Raw genomic sequence first — 23,866 nt, 5'->3', positions numbered from 1 at the left:
TTGTTGATGGAAAGAATTTCATTTGGATCGTCTAAATTGAGGGGATGTAATGTAATGTAATGTAATTTATTTCTTATATACCGCTACATCCGTTAGGTTCTAAGCGGTTTACAGAAAATATACATTAAGATTAGAAATAAGAAAGGTACTTGAAAAATTCCCTTACTGTCCCGAAGGCTCACAATCTAACTAAAGTACCTGGAGGGTAATAGAGAAGTGAAAAGTAGAGTTAGAGGAAAAATAAAAATAAAATAAACATTTTAACAAGACAGCATTGATCTAAATACTTTGGAAGGTAGAAGAGAGGAGAGAAAAGAATAGAAGCATGATGAAGTGATGAAGTGGAGCAAGTAAGTTTAGGAGGAGCGATTGACGTTTCCAGAAAGGGCTTCTTCAGGGAAGAGACTTGGCCGACAGTCCCAGGATGCCTATGTCTCCTCCCCTGAGATGTTCTCCCTTCCATGCATTCCCTCCCAGACACTAGTTGAATATCGTCTGCATAGGCGAAGACAGTAAAACCGATTGATTGTCCTAGTGTGATTAATGGAGCCAGGAAAATATTAAAAAGAAGTGGGGAGAGTATGGATACTTATGGTATACTGTAGTTGTTTGTGAATGTGTGAGATTTTAAGCCGTTGAATGATACTTTTGAAGTGCGTTCCTTGAAATATGAAATAAACCAATTAAGGATTTGGCCAGTAATCCCTATTTCTTCTAGTCGATGAATTAGCAAAGGATGATCGATTGTGTCAAAAGCAGAAGATAAGTCAAGAGAAATTAGTTAATGAATTAGTTCTGTTATGTAGTCTTTTTCCTTTATGTCAATGATTTTCTGGCTTTGTTTCTTTATTGTAACTTAACTAATGACTGTTAACCGAGACAAGTTCCAACTTTTGGAGATGATCCGTTCTACAAACTTAAGTTTTATGCCTCCTTTTACAAAACAGCGATAGCAGTTTCTAGCATGGGGAGCCGCGCTGAATGGCTCGCGCTGCTCCCGATGCTCATTGAATTCCTGTGAGAGTTGCTATTGCAGTTTCGTAAAAGAGGGGGTTAGTTTTGTTTAGTTTGAGAGATCTAGGTTGTGATGTATTAATTTCCGCTAGTATTTTAGAAAGGATCTGTGCTAGCTCCGTACGGTGACAGCATTTTCCTGGCACATTCATATGTATGGATAATTTCAGAACATATATGTATATGATGATGACGATGATGGGTTTTCTTTAGCCCACCAAATCTATGTCCCCAAGTTATCATAGCACTCAATATCATTTGCTAGTATTGCTTTTGGTGGGTGGTAGGACAAAAAACAGCCCTAATCCCTCTAGTACATTGCTGTACAATATGAGTACCTTTTTATAACCTATATATCCCTGGGAGCAGGTGTAAATCCCAAAATTGATTTCATGGAATATAGAAATGCATTCCCCTTCTGAAATGTTGAATGTATGTGTATGTTTTAGTCCTGCCCTGGTCCTACCCAAAACATGCTCAGGCCACACACTTTATTCTAATATGCATGTGTTTGCAATTTGAACAATTCCTGATCTACTAAAACTGGGATTTAGATAATGTATGCAACATGGGCATCTAAATTCAGAGGAGATTGAGAGGGGACATGATCGAAACATTCAAGGTACTGAAGGGGATAGACTTAGTAGATAAGGACAGGTTGTTCACCCTCTCCAAGGTAGGGAGAACAAGAGGGCACTCTCTAAAGTTGAAAGGGGATAGATTCCGTACAAACGTAAGGAAGTTCTTCTTCACCCAGAGAGTGGTAGAGAACTGGAATGCTCTTCTGGAGTCTGTCATAAGGGAAAATACCCTCCAGGGATTCAAGACAAAGTTAGACAAGTTCCTGCTGAACGTGCGCTGCTAGGGCTAGTCTCAGTTAGGGTGCTGGTCTTAGACCAGAGGGCCGCCGCGTGAGCGGACTGCTGGGCATGATGGACCACTGGTCTGACCTAGCAGTGGCAATTCTTATGTTCTTATGGCTCCAGAAAAAGGAGGATGAATTGAGACATCCAGATTTTATTTCCATTGAAAACAATTTTCTGAGCCAAATAGTAGCCCAAGTTTATGCATGTCCAAATCATAGAGGGACCTTGGGGTGATAGTGTCTGAGGATCTGAAGGCAACAAAATAGTGTGACAAGGCAGTGGCTGTAGCCAGAAGGATGATGGGCTGTACAGAAAGAGGCATAACATATGGCTCAATTAGCCACAAAATCCATATAAATGACTTATAAAAATCCCTATGTATGACTTATAAAAAATGAGACCCAGAAAATAATGGGTAGCAACCATATAAAAAATGAACAGTTGAGTAATGAAATCAAATATAAATTTTTTATTTGGTTATGGAAGAACAAATAATTCTAAATTGCCCTGATATAGACATATCTATTCCAAACTTATATAGCCCCAGTGTCCCACCCATCCTCCCTGACACCCCCCAAACCCCCAACATCTCCCCACAACCCCGTACCTGTCAGATGAAAATCCGGCAGGAGAGATGCCCACTCCCTACTGCTAGCAGACTTGCTTCTTCAAAATGGAAGGCCTTCCCCTTCCTGGTGTATTCTGGGCCAATGTACAAAATGAATTTGAAGCAGAAGACAATGGAGTTGCATCTTGCTTAGAATCCACCTCAGTTGACATCAGCATTGATTGCCGAAGAGAAATAATTTTGTTTGCGAAGTACTGAGCCAAAGACTCCACAGATGGTATAATTAGAGATGAGGAGGAAACTGATGAAGTGATATGAACCGAAAAGACAGAAAATAATTGCCTGACTGAGTTTTTTTTGCTTTTTCAGCAAATTAGAAAATTAATTCTATTTTGCTTTTTTTCAACTGGATGTTGTAGAATCTTTGACAATCCTTATAGAGAGATAGTTTCAATAGTTCCTTTTTAACTCCAAAGACATTCGGCCCTTCAAGTCTGCTTCTTCAAGAGCTTGAAACAACAATTGTACCAGGGTTGGCACCAATAAGCAAAGAAACGAGAAAAATGCAATAGGGCAAAAGTGTCCAATGGTTGACCTAGGACAGAGTTATAGATTGAACTTTACTCTCCAGTGTACCAAAGTCCACAGGGAAGGCAGTGAATAGAAGGAAAATAGTGAATAAGTCAAATTGATTAATATATTATGCCCAGTAATAATCAGAGATTGAAGTATAAGATAAAAAGAAATCCCAGGCCAACAAAGAAAAGGAGCCAAAAGAGTGATCCAATCAGGAGAATGAAAAGGCAGAAACAAAGAGAACATATATGTATCTAGAGAAATAACCAAATCTAATGTGTGATCAGCAAGGTGCATGGGGTGAGATGCACGCAGTTTCAAACTGAGGAAAGATAAAAATAACAAGGAAATGTCCTGTCCTAGCTTGAAAAAGATCATCTGCATGTATAGTAAAGTCATCTGAGGTTAATATGTGTGGGCTTTAACAGTGGCATCTATAATTGCTTGGGAGAGAACATCACATCTTGCTGTTGAAAGTAAGGGCAGACCATAAAAAGTAAGAATGCAAAGAGGGGAAGAAGCAATCAGAACCTCAGGGTAAAAAATGTAGTAGAAGAGTTGGAGCAAATTAAAGTAATACTCCCACTGAATATTCTGGGGAGAGAAAGTGCAGAATGGTTAGGTGGTAAACAGTGATACAGAAACAACTCTTCACCAGTATAGAGTCAGGTCTCCATTAGGCAGAAAAAATAATTCAACGTAGCAGAGTGTAGTAAGTTGTAAAAAGGGTGAGATTTGGCATTCAGAACCTACAATTTAAGAGACCACCAGAGAGGAGCATAGAGCACACACGGGCAGATGTTTTGATAGAACAGTAAATAAGATTACTGACTTCTCTTGGTGACTGGTGTCCAGCAGTAGCATACTGTGGGGGGGCGGTCCGCCCCGGGTGCAAGGCCCGAGGGGGTGTTCAGCTAGCCACTTACCGGGCAATAGGCTGCCGCCGGGAAAAGGCTGCCATTGCCGTCAACAGAAAGAAGCCGGCGCCAAATTCTCCCTCCCTGCTGCTTCTCTTCCCCGAGCCGAGCAACTCTAGCCGTCTGACGTCAATTCTAACGTCGGAGAGGACGTTCTGGGCCAGCCAATCGCTGCCTGGCTGGCCCGGAACGTCCTCTCTGACGTTACAATTGACGTCGGGCAGCCAGAGTTGGTCGGAAAAGAAGGAGGGCAAATTCGGCGCCGGCCTATTTCCGATGGCCCTTTCCCCGGCGGTGGTGGCAGCATGGTGGTGGTAGCAGTGGTGGCATGGGGGAGGGAAGGGAGAAAGAAAGAAAGCGGGGGGTACCAGGGAGCCAGAAAGAAAGGAAGGGGGCAGGGTGAAAGAAAGAAATGGGGCACGGAGAGAGAGACAAAGACAGACATACAGAAAGAAAGGGGGCATGGAGAGAGAAAGAAAGAAGGGGACAGGATGAAACAAAGAAAAAGTTGGGGGAGGGAATGAAGTCTGGAGGAGAGGAAGCATACAGGAAGCTGAAAGAAGGGAAGAAATATTGGATGCACAGTCAGAAGAATAAAGTGCAACCAGAGACTGATGAAATTACCAAACAAAGGTAGGAAAAATGATTTTATTTTCAATTTAGTGATCAAAATGTGTCCGTTTTGAGAATTTATATATGCTGTTTATAGTTTGCACTATGGGCCCCTTTTACTAAACTGCAATAGCAGTTTTTAGCGCAGGGAGCGTCGAGAGCAGCGTGGGGCATTCAGCGCAATTCCCTGCTAAAAAACGCTATCGCGGTTTAATAAAAAGGGAGGGGGCATATTTGTCTATTTTTTTATAGTTGTTACTGAGGTGACATTGCATAAAGTCATCTGCCTTGACCTTTTTGAAAACCCGCGGAATATAAATGATAATTAACATTTTCTCTGCGTACAATGTGCTTTGTGTTTTTAAAATTTTATTGTTGGTAGATCATTTTGACTTGGCCACGAAGGTAACGGGGTGGGAAGGAGGGGAGCTGCTGAAAGACATCTAGTAATCCTTGCAGGCTTGACTGCAGGGAATTATTTTTGTAAAATCATGTTTTGTTATGTGACTGGCATGATTTAAACTTTAATTTCTATGAATGAATAGAATAAAAATTATATAAAATTACTTGCTTGTTTTTATGTGCGTGCGCTGAAGGAAAGTGGAGAGAGAGTGGGTTGAGGACGCTGAAGGGAAATGGGAAAGAGAGAGTGGGGAGAAGACGCTGACTTATAAATTGACAATTGTACAGAATATTGTTTCTTTTTATACTTTAATATAATAAGTTCAATATAAAACAATTCAAGGCTTGTGTGGATGGAATCAGGTGGTTTGTGGGGATGAGGACCGAGCTTACGGGGATTAGTCCAATAAAATGGTATTTTCTTATTTCTCATTATTTGTTTTATTTTTATTTGTTAATTTGTACAGTGGTGATTGTTATGTATCAGTTTTTCAAATTTACATCTACTGTCTTTATATTAACACAGTAATAGAGGACATGTATTACTGTTTTTGTGGTGTTATGGTGTTGCATTGTATGCAGAGTCTGGTTTCTTGGCAGTTCAGTTTAACTTTTGTCTACATATTTCTATTTTTAGTTTGTGATTATTTCATATTGGGCAAAGGTGTATCTGTCTGTGTGTATGAAAGGAACATGGCTTTCTGATAGCATCGAATGTACTGGATCAATTGACTGTGCAGGATCTGGTTTGTTTAGTTTTACAATGTATGTGTTGGTGTTCTAGTGCTCACTGCAATGTTTAAGATGCTGCCTTTTCCTAGGTACACTCTTGTTGTGCGATATGTAGATTGTTACTAAAAATCATATTTTTCATATAGATTGGGGGGGGTGTCAAAAAATGATGGGCCCCGGGTGTCACATATGCTAGGTACGCCACTGGTGTCCAGCAAGACCCAGCCAAGAAGATGGATTCATGAATGAAACCCAATATTAGTAATCCACTGAGGGGGAGACACCATACACAACTGTCAAACACAAAAATCCTACATGTCTACCAATGGAAGTGTCCAGTGTTCAATCGCAAGGTAAAACTTTTATACCAATACGTAATTAGGCCTCAAAATCCAAAGGACATTTTCTCAAAAGAGCAAAGCTCTAAATGAGTTAATCTTTATATCATCGGCCTACTCCAGAAAAACCCGGAGAGAAAGAACTCCCATGCCTACTTGGGAGAAAAAGTCTTTGGTGAAAAAACGGGTTAAGGTTAACAACTCGTAAGGAACAATAAATTTCAAAAAGGTTATCTAAATTAGTAGCAGTTAGTAACAGTTACTTAGCTTCAGAGCAGTCCCTAGAAGCCGTCTACTTCCTGCTGCTTTTGTAGTCCTTCAATATAACAATTCTGTATCTGTTCAAACAATTGTATTCCAGTTTGCCAGACTTTATATGTACAATACTGTCTGTTGTATTTTTCAATTCTTTCTGCCGTACATTTGGATTGAAATATACGGCAGAAAGAACTGAAGGATTGTAGGATTTTTGTGTATGACAGTTCATGAATGAAACACCACAATCTGATAAATAACTAATGTAAGCATTAAAAAAAAAAAAAAAAAAAAAGGGATATAAATGAAGCATAAAGCTCATGGTTGGGGGTGAATGTAGCAGTGGCAGGGGGAGAGGTGTGGAATTTTGGAGGAGCTGGAGAAGGCAGTGTAGATGTGCATTTGTAGGAGTCATATCTCTCCATTGTTGTAGGAAATGCCATATGCACACCAGCAAGAAGGGTTTGGTCCTCTGGATTGTCCTGTATCTGCTCTTCAGCTCATCTAAATCCTTGATGATGCCAAAGGTTCTGTAAGATATGAAAGATATGAGTGGATGACACAAACGTTATTCCTGTGTTACTATTGATGTGTTACCAACAAATCCACCATCATGTTTTCAGGATCTTACTGTATAGGGGCCCTAAGAGTGGTGGGTATACCCCCCCCAGGTGTGTGTGGAGACTATTTTGCACAGACCTGTGTGCATTATGGGATGATGCCCATGGTTCATGACTGCCCATGTGTGATGTACTTGGGATGGCACATGGGAAACTGGGGTTGCTGTTAGACATTTCCCAGATTGAGGTGTAATCTGATGTCACATTGCTGTCATTTTTTGGAATAAGGGGGGGGGGGGATGATAGGAGTTTGAGAGGATGGCCTGACCATCGTGGTTGGCCCTTCCAGGGCTAGATGGTACAAATAGGTGTGCTGGATAAGTGTGTTTAGCATTGTGGAGTCAGTAGTTGTCATATTACACATGGGATTTGCACGAGACATTTGAGTGGAGGAATGGTCTAGTGGTTAAAATCCTGGGGTTGTAAGTACAATTACCACTATAGCTCCTTGTGACTGGGCAAAAAACATAACACTTTAATAAGTACCTGTCTAAAATATATAAACAGCTTTGATTATGACCACATAGGGAAAAGCAGTATATCAAGCCCCATCCCCTTTATATGTACAGTGTGATATTGAACTGGCCACACTTTCACGGAGCTGGGATGTGTGCAGTAGAGAATGACACAGTGATAAAATTCATTACCGGCCCCATGGGAAACCATGCTGTGTCTATCTCAGCCTCAGTCCTTCTGCACCAGCATTCTTTAATGCAAGGCTTGAGAGAAAGTGGTTGTGCCCATTCATACTCTGATTCTTCCCTCTCACCTTAAAGAATGACATGGGGATGGTCTCCCATAAGGACAGGAATGGTGATGAGTTCTGTCACCATGTCATTCTCTAAAGTGCAGTCAACAGTCTGGTAGCTACGTGGCTTGCCATGGTCTCAGATAGGTGTATGGACTTATGGGAGTGTGGACCCTAACCTTGCCAAGTAAAATAAAACAGTTTCTTGATCATATGTCTCTTTAGCTATAAATTACAATATTATTATTAAAACTTAGCCAAAAGGAAAGATTTAAAAACTATAAAGAGTTTTACCTCATGCAAAGTTGTCATTTCTTTAATATGACATTAATTCTTTTTTTCTGAGGCCCTCCAAGTACCTACGAATCCAAAATGTGGCCCTGCAAAGGGTTTGAGTTTGAGACCACTGATATAGAATGTTTCCATGTACAGGGCATCTCATGGATGCTATACTGTATATTCCATGTGTATGTGCAGCAGGTAAATCAGATAAAATGTAAAATTAAAGGTACTTTTTGGGTCAGGCAGTGATGTCATGAGTGACATGATAATCATTTTTAAAATGTAAACTACCTTGGTATTATATTAATGGTGGTATACCAAATACTTGAAATAAATAAATATGGATCCAATTTCTGCGTCACAAGCACCCTTTCAGAACTTTCTGGATATGCTGCATTCTGACTTCTATGTTTATCTCATAATATATTTCAGCTCTGATTCTATAAACGGTGCCTGATGTTAAGCACCTAGATCTAGGCGCCTAACTTAATTTTTGTAATTGACTTAATTGACGCTGGTAATTGAAAGCACCATTAAAAAAAAACCAATTAAAAATTATAAAAATATTAATTAGCAGGTAGGCACCTAACTCAGTAGACGCCTACTATTTTGAGGTAGGTGTCTACATCAAGGCACCTACCAGCAAGTAGGCATGGTTAGGGGTGGATTTTGGGTGTGGTTTGACTTAGGTGCCGGTAGGCGCTTAACTTCAGCGTATTCATTTAATCCAGGAAAACTCTGGCTAAATGGTAGTGCACATAAGCTTTCAATGCCTATCAGCACATAGTACCACTTAGGCACTGCTAAGCATGATTCTATAAACAGCATCTAGTGGATGGTTGACAACCACACTCAAAGGCACTTAGTAGCTAGGCATCCTTTATAGAATCAGGGCCTTAGTACTTTGGCAGAGGGTAGAGATACATCACTTTTAGTATAAACATAGCACTTGAAGCCCTGGTCTTATGGTTTGCATGTTTTGACAAAACATCAATATTCCCACATCCACAATGTATTTAAAATGGTGCTGCACATATCTTCATTCAGTAAATAGCAGTAAACTAACACTTCCTCATGAAAGACTTCTGAGGAAATTAGAGAGTCATGGGATAGAGATTAATGTCCTATTATGGATTAAGAACTGGTTGAAAGATGGAAAACAGAGAATAGGTTTAAATGGTCAACATGCTCAGCTGAGAATGGTAAATAATGTGTAGGGTTTCCAGACACCCGGATTTACAGATTTTCAGAGGACTGTCTAGGTGTCCAGACAGCTTTTCAAAACCCAGCACTTTGTCCAGGTTTTGAAAAGCTGGCAAGATCGGGACCAAATCTGCAGCACATCTGGTGCATGTGCGGATATGACACAGTGACGTGACACGCGAGCAATGTTATATCACATCTGCGTATGCACAGATGCACTCCAGATCCGGCCCAAAGAAATGAGTTTTACGTGGGGGTGGAATGAGGGTGGGGCCCCGGGTCCTATTTTACCAGATGCAAAATCTGGTAACCCTAATAGTGGGGTCCCCCGGGGGTCTATACTGGGACTGCTGCTTTTTAACATATCAATGATCTAGAGATGGGAATAACTAGTGAGATAATTAAATTTGCTGTTGACACAAAGTTGTTAAATCACAAGAGGATTGTGAAAAATTGCAAAGGGTCGTGTGAGACTGGACATCAAAATAGCAGATGATGTTTAATGTGAGCAAGTGCAAAGTGATGCATGTAGAAGAAGGAACCTGAACTATAGTTATGTGATGCTGGGTTATGTGCTAGGAGTCACTGCCTAGGAAAAGGATCTAGATATCATCGTTGAAGATATGTTGAAATCCTCAGCTCAATGAGCAGCGACAGCAAAGAAAGCAAATAGAATGTTAGGAATTATCAGGAAAGGAATGGAAAACAAAGATGAAAATGTTATAATGCCCTTGTATTGCTCTTGAATACTGTATGCAGTTCTAGTTGCCTTATCTCATAAAAGATATAGCGGAATTAGAAAAGGTACAGAGAAGGGCGATGAAAATGATAAAAGAGATGGGACAATTTCTCCATGAGGAAAGGTTAAAGTGGCTAGATCTCTTCAGCTTGGAGAAGAGAAGGCTGAGGGGGGATATGATAGAGATCTATAAAATAATGAGTGGAGCAGAAAGGGTAAATGTGAATCACTTGTTTACTCTTTTCAAAAATACTAGGACGGGGGGCATGCGATGAAACTACTAAGTAGTAGATTTAAAACAAAACGGAGAAAATATTTCTTCACACAATGTGTAATTAAACTCTGGAATTCATTGCTGGAGAATGTGGTGAAATCAGTTAGCTTAGCAGGGTTTAAAAAAGGTTTGGATGATTTCCTAAAAGAGAAGTCTAAAGGCCATGATTGAGATGGCTTGGGGAAATCCACTGCTTATTCCTCGGATAAACAGCATAAAATCTGTTTTACTCCTTGGGATCTTGCCAGGTCCTTGGGACCTGGGTTGGCCACTGTTGGAAACAGGATACTGAGCTTGATGGACCTTTGGTCAGTCCCAGTAGGGCAATTCTTATGTTCTTATGTACTCTTTTACCCCTCTCCTGTCTTGCCTTTTATCCTCCACTCAGTTTTTGTGCTCTTTCTATGTGACACTAATGTACATATTTGATTCCCCACAGAAGATACCTAGCGATAATTCCTGTGGTGTAAAAAACTGAAAAATACCAATTTTTTTTGTAGCTTCAAAGAAACACTAATTAGCTAGAAAATAAAAGCTTAATTTTACAATTTATAGACCCCCCCCCCTAGTTATATTCCTAGTTAAAGTCTTAGGGGTCCTTTTACTAAACTACAGTATGCATTAGCATGTGCCTATCACACGTTAAAAGGGCTTGCCACGGGATGTGTGCTGGCATCCCATGGCAAATTTGCTAATTTGTATGCACACACCATCTGCTAAAAAATGATTTTTAAAAAAAATATTCTTCAAAGGGGGTGTATTAGGGAATGGAGAGTGGGAATGACTGAACTAATTGATTAGCATGGGGTTAGTGCAGGGGCCCTTTCCGTCTACAAAATAAGTGACGGTAGGGGCTCACGTGGTACTTTTTTTAAATGGCTGGGTTCTAATGGCAAAGTTAGCATGTGGCCATTAATTTGGAAAATGGGGAATCGGCCATTTTTCAGCTGTGGCAAAAGTAGCCTTAGCGTGCCTCTGACGCAGGTCTTTCCTGCCCACTAAGGTCACGTTTACCATGGCTTTAGTAAAAAGGTCCCTTAGTTGGCAAATATAGAATAAGTAACAATCATGAATCTAAATTATACATTTTTGTATAATCAACATACCAAGATTTTTTACTAATACAGTATGAATATCTGTGAAGCTGCATGTGTCTGTAGTAATTTATACGCAATTCTCAAGAGCATTGGGACATTCAGCAGACATTTCTTTAGAAAGGAATGGTATACAGTATGACATTTCAGAAACATACTCCTGGCATTGTTTTCTCATGCTTGCTAAAGTCCCTGTGTGGGAAAATTTGTCCGTAATGCTGTTATAATGTATGTAAGTCTACAACATAAATCTGCATTATTCTTTTTTCCATGCCACATACTGATGAAATCAGCTTTCTCTCTCAGAGTTGCATTCTATCATTTTCTGTCCCATTATGACTTCATATAACACTTGTATCCAAAATACCACACTGCTTTTAAACAAGCGGCAGAGGCAATAAACAAAAGGGCAGAATTTCCGAAGTCTAATTAGGTTCCTTCTTTCCTGGAGAAATGCCAGTAGGCAACGTTGTGTTGCTCAACACATTATAATTTAAAGCTGGAACTGAGTTTAACAAACATTAGCTTGAAAAGATGTATATTGGATGTTGGATTTCTAGGGAGTAGACAGTACATTATTCTAAAATCTATCTGGAAAACAATCCCCTTAGAAACATAGCAGATAATTTCAAAAAGATATAAAGACTGTAGGTTGGAGTCGGTCCAGAGGGCTGCAACAAAATTGGTTCGTGGCCTTTGTCATAAATCATATGGGGACAGACTTAGAGACCTTAATATGCATACTCTGGAAGAAAGACGGGATAAAGGTGATAGGATAGATGCATTTAAATATCTCTGTTGTGTTAATGTACAGGAGGAGGGTCTTTCTTAAATGAAGGAAAACTCCGGAGTGAGAGGCCACAGTATGAAGTTAAGAGGTAATAGGCTCAGGAGTAATATAAGAAAATACTTCTTTATAGAAAGGGTGGAAGATGCATGGAATAGTCTCCCGGTGGAGTTGAAGACTGTTTCTGAATTTAAGATAGCATGGGACATGCACGTGGGATCTCTTAGGGAGAGGAGGAGATAGTGGAAGCTGCAGATGGGCAGACTGGATGGGCCACTTGGCCTTTATCTGCCATCAGGTTTCTATAAATCATTTTCCATATGTTCATGTGATCTGTGCATCCATGTTCCCAGGAAACTGGATTGCAAAGAACAGAGACAGTTATAATGTATCTACATGTTTTATATAATACATTGTATGTGCATAGAGTACATGCACACACTGACATCTGCATTGGAGCAGGTATAAAAAAAAATCTATTTTATAAAGGCACTTAGGATTCTTTGTTGCCTTTATGAAATAGATGCATTTTTGATAGGTGGCCAGTTAAAAAAAAAAAATAAAAAAAATTACCGCACATGGTTAATTTTGAAAGATAAGTAACTAACTGGGCTTTTTTTGAAAACTGAGTAGGAGATATTTAGATGCCGGTGCTTTTATGTAAATGAATAGGTACATAGTGGACCCTAGGGCTCCTTTTACTAAGCTGTGATAGCGTTTTTAGCGTATGCTGCAGATTAGCCCATGCTAATCCCCGCGCTACGTGGAGAAACTAATGCCAGCTCAATGGAGGCGTTAGCGTCTAGCGCGCGTGGCAATTTAGCGCAGCTTAGTAAAAGGAGCCCTTAATTTTGAACTTTCATTTTAAGGTTGAGGTAATAAAACTGTTATAACCAATTTTGATTTGTGTCAGTTCAATTTAAAAATGGTGCTTTTTTTATACAGAGGTGCAGAATACCTCAGATAAATGGAGGATTAAGCAGCACAGCATAATAGTCTACATTATTAATGGCAGTCCCACACCAAGGACCCCGATTAGTAATTTGACATTTTGGTGGCCAAAGTTGATTTTGACCCAGTGAAGCCCCAATGAGTTCTTAAAAACCTGTATTTCAGATGTTGAATATATTGAAGGTTTTTTAAATAGATCATGTGGCCTGAGTCGGCCACTGTTGTAAACAGGATACTGGGCTTGATGGACCTTTGGTCTGTCCCATTAAGACAATTCTTATGTTCCTTTCACAATCTTGTGCATGCCTTATTTATATCTTGGACTATAGGAATGTTGCATTGGCTGGCATATCCGAATGCAATATGAAACAAAATGTGGCTATCCGATTGTTAGGGTGAGGTGCGCCAGTAAGTTTGATCATGCGACCCCCATTATACTTATGGCTTAATTGGTTACTTGCAAGGTTTTGATGTAAATTTAAAATAATGGTATTGTCTCATAGGGCATACTATGAGAATTTGCCATCTACTTTGGTTGATTTGGTGAAGCCTTATGTTCCACTGAGAACATTGTGTTCTTAAACTGCTCTGCAGTTACAAATTCCCTCAATATTTAGTACAGTGTTCTTCAGCCACCGGTCCATGGACCAGTGCCGGTCCACAGAAATTTCCTGCTGGTCCACAGGGCCAGCACGTGCATCAGGCCCAAAACAGTGTTCTTCAACCGCCGGTCCACAGTGCGATCGATGCGGCATTATCTTCGAGCCAGCTCCCTCTTCCTAACTGATTCGGTGCACAAAGCCACGGGCAGTGGCTCCTACGGGCATCCTGCGCCTGAACCGGAAGCCTTCTCTCTGACGTTGCAACATCAGAGGGAAGGCTTCCAGATGAGGTACAGGACGTGCAAAGTGCAATTAGTACTATTAGGGGGGGCGGAGTCTTGGGTGGAGATTGGGTAGAGATGGGCGGGGCCTGGCCTACAACTTAGCCCAGTGTTGTTCAACCGCTGGTCCACGGACCGATACCAGTCCACAGAATAAGTCTTTTATTTCTGCCGGTCCATAGGTGTGAAAAGATTGAAAAACACTGATTTAGTACACATTGGGCAGTTATGAAGGCAGAAGCCTTCTTTTATTTGTCTCCATTCGTGGTGAGATTTAAACAATTGTAAACGCTATACATCATTTTCTTTTGTCTGGGCAACAGACATGTTATCATGCTTTGCTGATTGGTTAAATACTCAACATTCTAAAGTGATGTTTGACATGACTTGCGGTACAACAACACTTACTTTTCTGGATATGAAAGTAGTATGTATTCTTGACCAGTTACACTTGACGGTTTTTAGGAAAATGACTGACAGGAATACTTTTTTGCACTTTGAGAGTTTCCATTCAGAGCATTTGAAGAAAAGCCTACCTAGCTTTCAATTTCTATGATTTCGCATAATCTGTTCAACAGTAGAGGAATTTAAGGATCGTGCCACGGAACTTAGCAGTAGATTAATTGAAAGAGGATATCCACATTCAGTTATTAAGAAGGCACATAAAAGAGCACTTTATGCAAATAGAGGCCTTTTGTTACAACAAACAAGGGCTAATGGTTCTGGTGATAAAGTTTTAACCTGTGTGACACTAATGCTCATCAAATTGCTAGAATAATGGTTACTGCAGATGGACAGACTAGATGGGCCATTTGGTCTTTATCTCAAATTTCAAGTTTCAAGTTTATTTTAAATTTCTTATACCACCCAATCAACCTTCTAGGCGGTGTACAAAGTCATAAAAACATACTTTGACTAAAATACATATTTAAGATGACAAAACATCATTAAAAATAACGATAATTTTTAAAAACATTTAAAACAAAGACAAACGGGAATAAAAGGTAAAAGGGCAAGAACTACAATAATCAAGTAGAAAGGAAACATATAGGAAAAAACCCCAAAAGGAAGGGTAGCTAAATATAGAATCAAGCTATGTTGCCCTGAATAGGACATTTAGGTCTAAAAGGCATCAAGAAAGATGAATGTTTTTAACTTCATCTTAAAATGATTAAGAATTGATTCTTCCCATAAATAGGACGGAATATTATTCCAAAGAGAGGGAGCACTAACAGAGAAGATGGAAGACCTCATTGTATTTATATACTTCAGAGACAGGATAGAAAGAAGATTTTTGACAGTTGATCTTAGAGTCTTAGATTATAGGGGATCAGAAGATTATTAATGAATTCGGGTTGGTTATTTTGTCTAGTTTTGAAAGTTAAAAGAATTTTATAAGTGATTCTGTGTTCTAATCATAACCAATGAGCTTTATGTAAGAGGAGGGGGGGGGAGGTGACATGGTCAAATTTTTTTTTTTTTTGCATTAAATATAATCTTTACTGCAGTGTTCTGTTTTATCTACCATCATGTTTTGTTAATGGAGAGGTTCGTTCATCCTGCCGCAGAAACTAATATGCGAAACAAGGTTTCTCTTGTTGATTGAAACATATCCAGGAGTCAGCAGCCTAAGGCGTTTTTTGGATGTCTCTTAGTGTTTGGACTGTGGTGAAGAGGCAGATAGACTGCACTGCACGGACACAATAGAGAAAGTAACCTGAACTTGCAGCAAAAAGCTAAGTTTGATGTTTTCAATGCCTACTTGTTCTAATGCTAAATGCCGTCTGAAAATCTGCCTCTCCGGTTTAGTGACCTACCTCTTGATTTTCACTCCCCCTCATTGTTGGGTGCTCCCTTTATGAATCGATCTTTAATTATACATGCCCATTTTTTTGAGCCTAGAAAAGGTTTTTTTCTCTCTGTGAAGGGAGTTTTTCTCTCATACTTTTTTTCCGGAGCAGGACCTATGATAGCCTATCATCTCCCTGTCTTAAGTCTTAGTACTTCGGGAGGCTATCCTTTGGATTTTGAGGTCCGTTTACTAACTTGACTATAGCTTGCTTGGGAGCTCCCTACAGAGAGGTTGACACTCTGACTTGTAATCATCTATGTAAACACTGGCAGGTGGTTTCTTTGCAAGATGCATGGTTGCAGATTGCTTTCAAAAGAGGATGGTGTTTGAAAGAACTTTTGAGTCCAGCTATTTTGGAAATGAATTCAGCTGTTACAACTTTTGCTTTCAAGGGTCATACTCCTTGTGGACAATATAAAACTTGTGAGATCACACTAACTAGCCATGAGTTCATTAACCATGTCAATCAAATGAGATATAATACAACAGACAGAAAGGGATCAAAATACACAGGAAAAGACAATATCACCCACAAAGAAGTATAAACGCCTACAAAACTAGGACCAGTAATTCTTTATTTTAATAAAAGACCCAACACTGCCAGTGTTTCAGCTCTTGGCCTGCTTCAGGGGTCTGCAGCAATATATACAAATACATTACACATAAATGCACATCTAAATTTCCAATATAAAAATTGACACGTCTAAATTGTTGAATGAATTGCATCAAAGATGTGTGACATCATACAATAGGTTTTCGTATATACATTTATAAATTCAAATCTATATATAAGAAAATGTATGTAAAAAATGCCACATGTGAATAATTAAATAATTAAACTTAAAACTACTTTATACTTAAAAACATATCATGTATGTTAACATTAATCCATTTATTTTTATTTATTATGTCCGTTCCCATCTAACCCTCCAATGTGCCGTTCACAGAAGAAAGTGTTTATGAACAACTTGAAAAATTGAAGGTGGACAAAGTGATGGGACCGGATGAGATCCATCCCAGGATATTGAGGGAGCTCAAAGAGGTTCTGGTAGATCCTATTAAAGATTTGTTCAACAAATCTTTGTAGACAGGAGTGGTTCCTAGGGATTGGAGAAGATCGGATGTGGTCCCTATTCACAAAAGTGGTTGCAGAGATGAAGCTGGAAACTACAGGCCGGTAAACCTCACTTTGGTTATTGGAAAAATAATGGAAGCATTGGTGAAAGAAAGGCTAGTGAAATTCCTAGAATCTAATGGGTTACAGGATCTGAAGATAAATCGTGCTAAATGAATCTGATTGAATTTTTTGATTGGGTGACAAGAGAATTGGATCAAGAGCATATGCTAGATGTAATTTACTTAGATTTCAGCAAAGCCTTTGACACAGTTCCTCATAAGAGACTCTTGAACAAACTTGACAGGATGAAGTTAGGACCCAAATTGGTGAATTGGATTAGAAACTGATTGATGGACAGATGCCAGAGGGTGGTAGTTAATGGAATTTGCTCGGAGGAAGGAAAGGTGACTAGTGGAATTGATCCAGCTCTGGGGTTGATCCAGTTCAATATGTTTGTGAGGAACATTGCCAAAGGGTTAGAAGGATAGGTTTGTAACAGAGTAAACACCAAGGAGGGAGTGGAAAACATGAAAAAGAATCTGCAAAAGTTAGAGGAAAAGTCTAATATCTGGCAACTAATATTCAATGCAAAGAAGTACAGAGTAATGCATTTGGGGATTACAAATCAGAAGGAGCCATATGTGCTGAGAGGTGAGAGGCACGGATGGGGAGAGGGACCTTGAGGTGATAGTATCTGAAGATCTAAAGGCGAAGAAATAGTGTGACAAAACGGTGGCTGTTGCCAGAAGGATGCTAGGCTGTATAGAGAAAGGAATGACCAGTAGAAGAAAGAAGGTGTTGATGCCCCTGCACAGGTCAATGGTGAGACCCCACTTGGAGTATTGTGTTCAATTTTGGAGACTGTATCTGGCAAAGGACATAAAAAGACTTGAAGTGGTCCAGAGGAAATCGAAGAAAATGGTAGGTTTGCACCAGAAAATATATGAGGAGAGATGGAAGCCCTGAATATATACACCTTAGAGGAAAGGAGGGACAGGGTGAGATATGATTCAGACATTCAAATACTTGAAAGGTATTAACGTAGAACAAAATCTATTCAAGAGAAAGGAAAATTGTAAAACCAGAGGGCATAATTTGAGGTTGAGGGGTGGTAGACTCAAGAGTAATGTTAGGAAATTCTTCTTTATGGAGAGTGTGGTTGGTGCGTGGAATACGCTCCTGAGGGAGGTGGTGGAGAAGAAAATGGTGTAGAGTTCAATCAATCATGGGATAAACTGTCAACTGTGGTATATCAAAGAATTGATCATCAAATCTCGATGTGAAGAAAGAACCATATAAGGGGTATGAAAAAAAAGTTTTGTGAGTTATTAATGTACATGGTTGCCATTAAAGTGTGTTTGGTTTGAAGACCTGGTCTTTTCTGCTTTTTCCTGGATTTCTTTTCTGCTTTTTCCTGGATTTCTTGTTTCAAGACTTTCTTCAGGCTTGAGGTGCAAAATAGGTGATTTTGTTCTGGAAAAAAATATTTTCAAATAAACATCTCTTCAATGATTTTCAATAAATTCACAAAAGCCCTTTAGTTAATTTTTTTAAAGTGGAACTTTAATTAATCAATCTATAATCTTTAAATGCTAGATCATTCAAAAATGGCTGTGGCGTCAAGGCTTCCTGCTATTTTATCAGCTAACAGACATACTGTGACATCAGAGAACTACAGGCCAATCAGATAACAAGATCAACGTCAACCAATCTAGCTCCTCATTCAAACTCTCTGGAGTTAGGGCATTTAATAAAAAAATCCAGCGTTGCTTTTTCCAATTGAGTATTACCTACCTCCCACCCAATTTCAACTGTAACAAGTATATGCCATTTGATATCTTACAAAGAATGACCCATTAGTTGCCAATGGTGGACCAAAGGATTTCTTGGCATTGGTGCATGGAAGGGGATGGTTGCATAAATGGGATGGAACTCCTCTTGTATGAAGAAAGACTAAAAAGGTTAGGGTTATTCAGCTTGGAAAAGAGAAGGCTGAGGGGAGATATGATTGAAATCTACAAAATCCTGAGTACAGTAGAACGGGTACAAGTGGATTGATTTTTCACTCCGGCAAAAATAACAAATACTAGGGGACACTCGATGAAGTTATAGGGAAATGCTTTTAAAACGAATAGGAGGATTTTTTTTTCCACTCAGAGAATAGTTAAGCTCTGGTATGCATTGCCAGAGGTTGAGGTAAGAGCGGATAGCGTAGCTGGTTATAAGAAGGATTTGGACAATTTCTTAGAGGAAAAGCCCATAGTCTGTTATTGAGAAAAACATGGGGGAAGCCACTGCTTGCCCTGGATTGGTAGCATAGAATATTGCTCCTCTTTGGGTTTTGGCCAGGTGCTAGTGACCTAGATTGGCCACCATGAGAACAGGCTACTGGGTTTGATGGACCATTCTATTGAACTGCCTAGAAGTCATAGGCATCACAGGAAATGCTCACAATTGGTTCCAGGGATTCCTCGAGAACAGATCCTACCAGGTATTCAAAGACGACAAACTTTCCCATAGCTGGAATAACAACTGCGGGTTACCTCAGGGTTTCCCCCTATCCCTGACCCTGTTTAATATCTACCTCATCTCACTAGGAAATTTGTTACAAAATCTAGGGCTCCACTTTTACATTTATGCAGATGACATTACAGTAGTGATTCCTCAAACCTCCCTATTGTCACATTTTATTAGCTCCTTAACCTACATCCTAAATCAAATAGAGCTCTGGATGATGGCCTTCAAGCTGAAATTCAACACAGAAAAAAACCAAATTCTTTCTGGCATCCCCCAATGAAAAGATAAAAGAAAACACAATGCACCTGAACAGCCGAGAATACAAAATTGACCAAACCATAAAAATACTAGGGGTAACCCTTGATAAGCACTTAACCCTAGAAAATCACAGAAACCTATTTTTCAAAAAAAGTACATCGGTCCTATGGAAACTCCACACCATTAAAAATTTCTTCGAGTTGTGAGGGGATTCAGACCTTCTGGACGGAGATGGCCTCCTTTTTACAGGGCTTGTTGCGGACCCCTGTGCCAGTATCCGTGCAGTCTATGCTGTTTGCCCATTTTTCATTCTTCTATATGTACAATTCTTATGAAAAATTATTTCTTAGTAAATGTTTTATTTTAGGGAAGAAATGTATCTTGTGTTGCTGGCTGTCTTCTGATCCACCTTCATTCTGGTACTGGAGGAATCGCCTCCATGAACTCATGGGTTGGGAGGTCCATTTGGCTCGTTCTTCTCGACGCCGGAGCAGAGACTTTGTTCACACTTGGACTCCATACTTGAACATTTTGACTCCTGAGAGTCGTAGTCGGGTCTTGAATAGACTTCACCTCTGAACTTGTGCTTCTAGGTGTCTCTGCTGTTCCCTGCTTACGAATTTTTCTGTATCTGTGGGGGGATGGGGAGGGGAGGGTGGGGGGTAGGGGCTTCTTTGTCGGGGGATGGGGGTATGGTGGGTCTGGGGAGGACATAAGAGTCCAGTCCTCCGCGGGTGTTTGATGAAAATGCATACCATGGTTGTTATTGCTGTTGTATTTACTGTTGCTTAATAAAATAGATTTGAATTAAAAAATTCTTCGACCTCCGCTTTCTGGTACAATCATCCATCTTAAGCACCCTGGATTCCTGTAATATCATATACCTAGGAGCTTATAAAAAGAACATTAACAAGCTGAGATTAATTCAGAACACCGTGGTTTTTAAAAAACACTATGGTTTAAAAAAATGGGAACACATTACCCCTTACTATCAGAAAATCCACTGGCTACCTGTAGAATCCAGAGTCCTTTTCATGTTTGCCTACATTTGCTACAAAGCTCTCTTTGGGATGCTTCCTGCTTACCTTGCTTCCCAGTTCTCTCTTAATGGTTCTAACAAGAGTACCCGCAGAACAAACCTATTTAATTACCCCTCCCTGAAATCTTGCCAATACAAAATGTTTCTAGATAGAATGTTATCTTTCCAGGCAGCTAAACTGAACACATGGCTTGGAAAACCCATACTTGAGGCCACTACATACGCTGACTTTAGAAAATCCCCGAAGACTCGATTATTTGACAAATTCTAAACTTCCAATTCACCTCATCCACTCTAGTGGTCCTCATCATAATCTCGCCACTGTCCCAACTCAAGTTCTCTGACTATCTTATTTTCTTTCAACCATAATTGAATCCTAGATCGAATTCTAAATCGAATGCCAGATCGAATATTCTTCCAGATCGAATGTTCTTCACCTGTATCCTAAGAACTGACTGTATATTTCTGCACTTTGTATCTCAAGCACTGACCGCAAGTCTCTCTCCTTGCATCTCATGTAATGACTAAATGTATCCTTATTGTAAACCGCTTTGAACTTCACGGTATAGCGGTATATAAGAAATAAGTTATTATTAGTAGTAGTCTGACCCAGTAAGGCTATTCTTATGTTATTATGGTGCAGAGATTGACATTTTCCTCTCTTTCGTGGATCAGCATTTAGACCATGGACTCTGACACTTGTATCTGTTTAGGAAAAGATGTAAATGCTAGAGTGTAAAGTATGTACATATACACATATTTTAAGTTCAAATTTGTTATTAATATTAAATTAATAACAAGGCATAACAGTCATCATCTCAGATCCAACCAAATTGACAAAAAAACATCCAAAGGAATCCAAGCTTGAAAATGTTGAAAACATCACTTCTTAACAGTAGCAGCTTCTTTAAACTTCTGTACTAAACAAACAGCGTTCCACCAAAGCATAGACATCTCAGTATTACCTTTACATTCAGATAAAACATGCTCAGTTGTTAATCTCATTGACACATCAAACAACTTGTCTTCATTCTTATGCAAAATAGGGGACAAAATCACTTACCTTAGAATTACAAACTGACCTTATGGCAACCAGGCAGTACTGGAGGACCCAGAGCAGTTTGAGGGCTCAGCGCTTCTCATCAGCTGTCTGCTCATGGCCTGTTCTCCTCTCTTCCTGTTCCCTTCCGATATATTGTCCTACTTCAGTAAGGGTAGGATGCAGCAGAGAGCAGAATACAAGCCTCATGGCAAATAGCTGGTGAGAAGAAATAAGGAGGCTGATATTGACAAACAATAGCATTGGGGAAGGGTCTGATGTGGTGGCTAAGATAGAGATGCTAATTGGTAGATAATAAGAATGGGAAAAGGAGCAGATGCTGGGGCTAGAAGTTGAATTGTGAGAAAAAAGCTAATACTGGATCTGGGAGGTCTGATATAGAGGCTAGGAAATTTTGAGAGAAGGGTCTGATTCTGGGGTTAGGCGAATGGGGAGAATACTGGTATGTGGCAGTAGAGGAAGGAAGTTGATGCTGAAAGAGTGAGAAAGAAGAGAAGTGGAGAGGGGCTTGAAGAAAAAGCATACGCTCGATCACACACTTTCATACCACTAGCCATTCATGACAAACAATTTAAATTGTTATTGCTTACATCTTGCTTTTATGAACATTTTAGAAATCAGTTGAAAACCTCTCTCTTTTCAAAACACAATGACTGAATAGATATCATTGTGTCTTTTGTAACTTTTTCATTTGTAACCTTTTGTAAACCACATTGAACTTATGGTTATGCGGTCTAGAAATTTGGTGTTATGTTATGTTAAATGCAGCAGAAGGTGGGGTGGAGGAACAAGAGTGATGGATGCTGAGCACAAATAGAACAGGCCTGGTAAATGCAGATTAGAGAAGGAGATACAAGTAGATAGATGGACATAGGGGAAGAGGACATGGGAAAAGAAATGGGGAAATGAATGATTAGGATTGGGGGAGGTAGACAGTGGATTCTGGGGAAAGAAGCATAGGGCTATGAAGAAGAGTCAAAGAAAGGGCACAAGTTTTTGAGGTGAAAGAAGGTAGAAATAGAAATAAAAATAGGAATATTGAGTCTGGACAAGTTGGTAAGACATAAGAAAGTTACAGAGGGGAACAAGTTGGTGAGGAGATAAAAGACAGAGGTGGATGAGAATGATAGGGTTGAATACAGAGGGTGGAAATGGGGAACTAGAAAGAGGCTGAAAGATGGGAATGAAAGCCACGGGTGGAATTGAGGAGATTAAAGTACCGTAGTTGAAACTTGTGGTATAGAAGAAAACTGTATGGTATGGTATATGAAGTGGAGGGACACATAGCTGGAGAGAAAAAAGGAAGAATAAAATCTGGCTAAAAGAAGATGAAAAAAGATTAGAGAAATAGAAAAAAATTGAAACAGAAGGATGGAAAGGAGAGAGATGGAGGGAAGAATACAGGGGAGTAAATGATAGAAAATGGAAATGAGATCTTGGAAAAGGACTAAAGCAAAAAGAAAAGGAAGTGCAAGAGATAGATCAACTCAAATGGAAAAATAAAATAATCAGACAAAGGTACAAATATTTAGTTTCCAATTAGAAAATGAAAAATGTCACCTTTGAATATATGCATTGCTTTTATTTTATTTTGTATAGGAGGAAATGCACTTTTCTTTCTCTTTCTTCAGTGTTCCACTCTTAACAGAAAGGTCTCTTAGGATTTCCATTTAAATTTTTTTCTTTGCCTATTTGTCTTTAATTTGCAGATATTTGTTTAGATGATTGTTTATATTTTCTATGTGTAACTGAGGTGAGGGATTATGTTAATATATAGGTTTTGTGTAGGAATATGTAGCAATCCTCTTTTTCAACAGGAGATATAGGGCTCCTTTTACTAAGGTGCGCTAGCGGTTTTAGCACGCACTTAGCACGTGCTACAATACTGCACACGCTAAATGCCAACGCCTCCATTGAGCTTGTGTTTGTATTTTTCATTTAGCGTGTGGTTAGCATGCAGTAATCTTTAGCACGGGCTAACAACGCTAGCGCACCTTAGAAAAAGGAGCCCATATTGTTGACTTATAGGTAAGATGGGTGAATTTTGAGTTCTGGTATAGTATGAGAAGCTTCTGAGTATCTTTTTCCAGGATTCTATGCTACTGCTGTCAGTGCCCAGTAGCGGAGATAAAATGAGTGTGCTGAGCAGGGAAAAAGAAGGG

The sequence above is a fragment of the Geotrypetes seraphini genome, chromosome 3 (assembly GCF_902459505.1).
Source record: "Geotrypetes seraphini chromosome 3, aGeoSer1.1, whole genome shotgun sequence".
Classification (NCBI taxonomy): domain Eukaryota; kingdom Metazoa; phylum Chordata; class Amphibia; order Gymnophiona; family Dermophiidae; genus Geotrypetes; species Geotrypetes seraphini.
Note: the sequence above shows the minus strand (reverse complement) of the source record.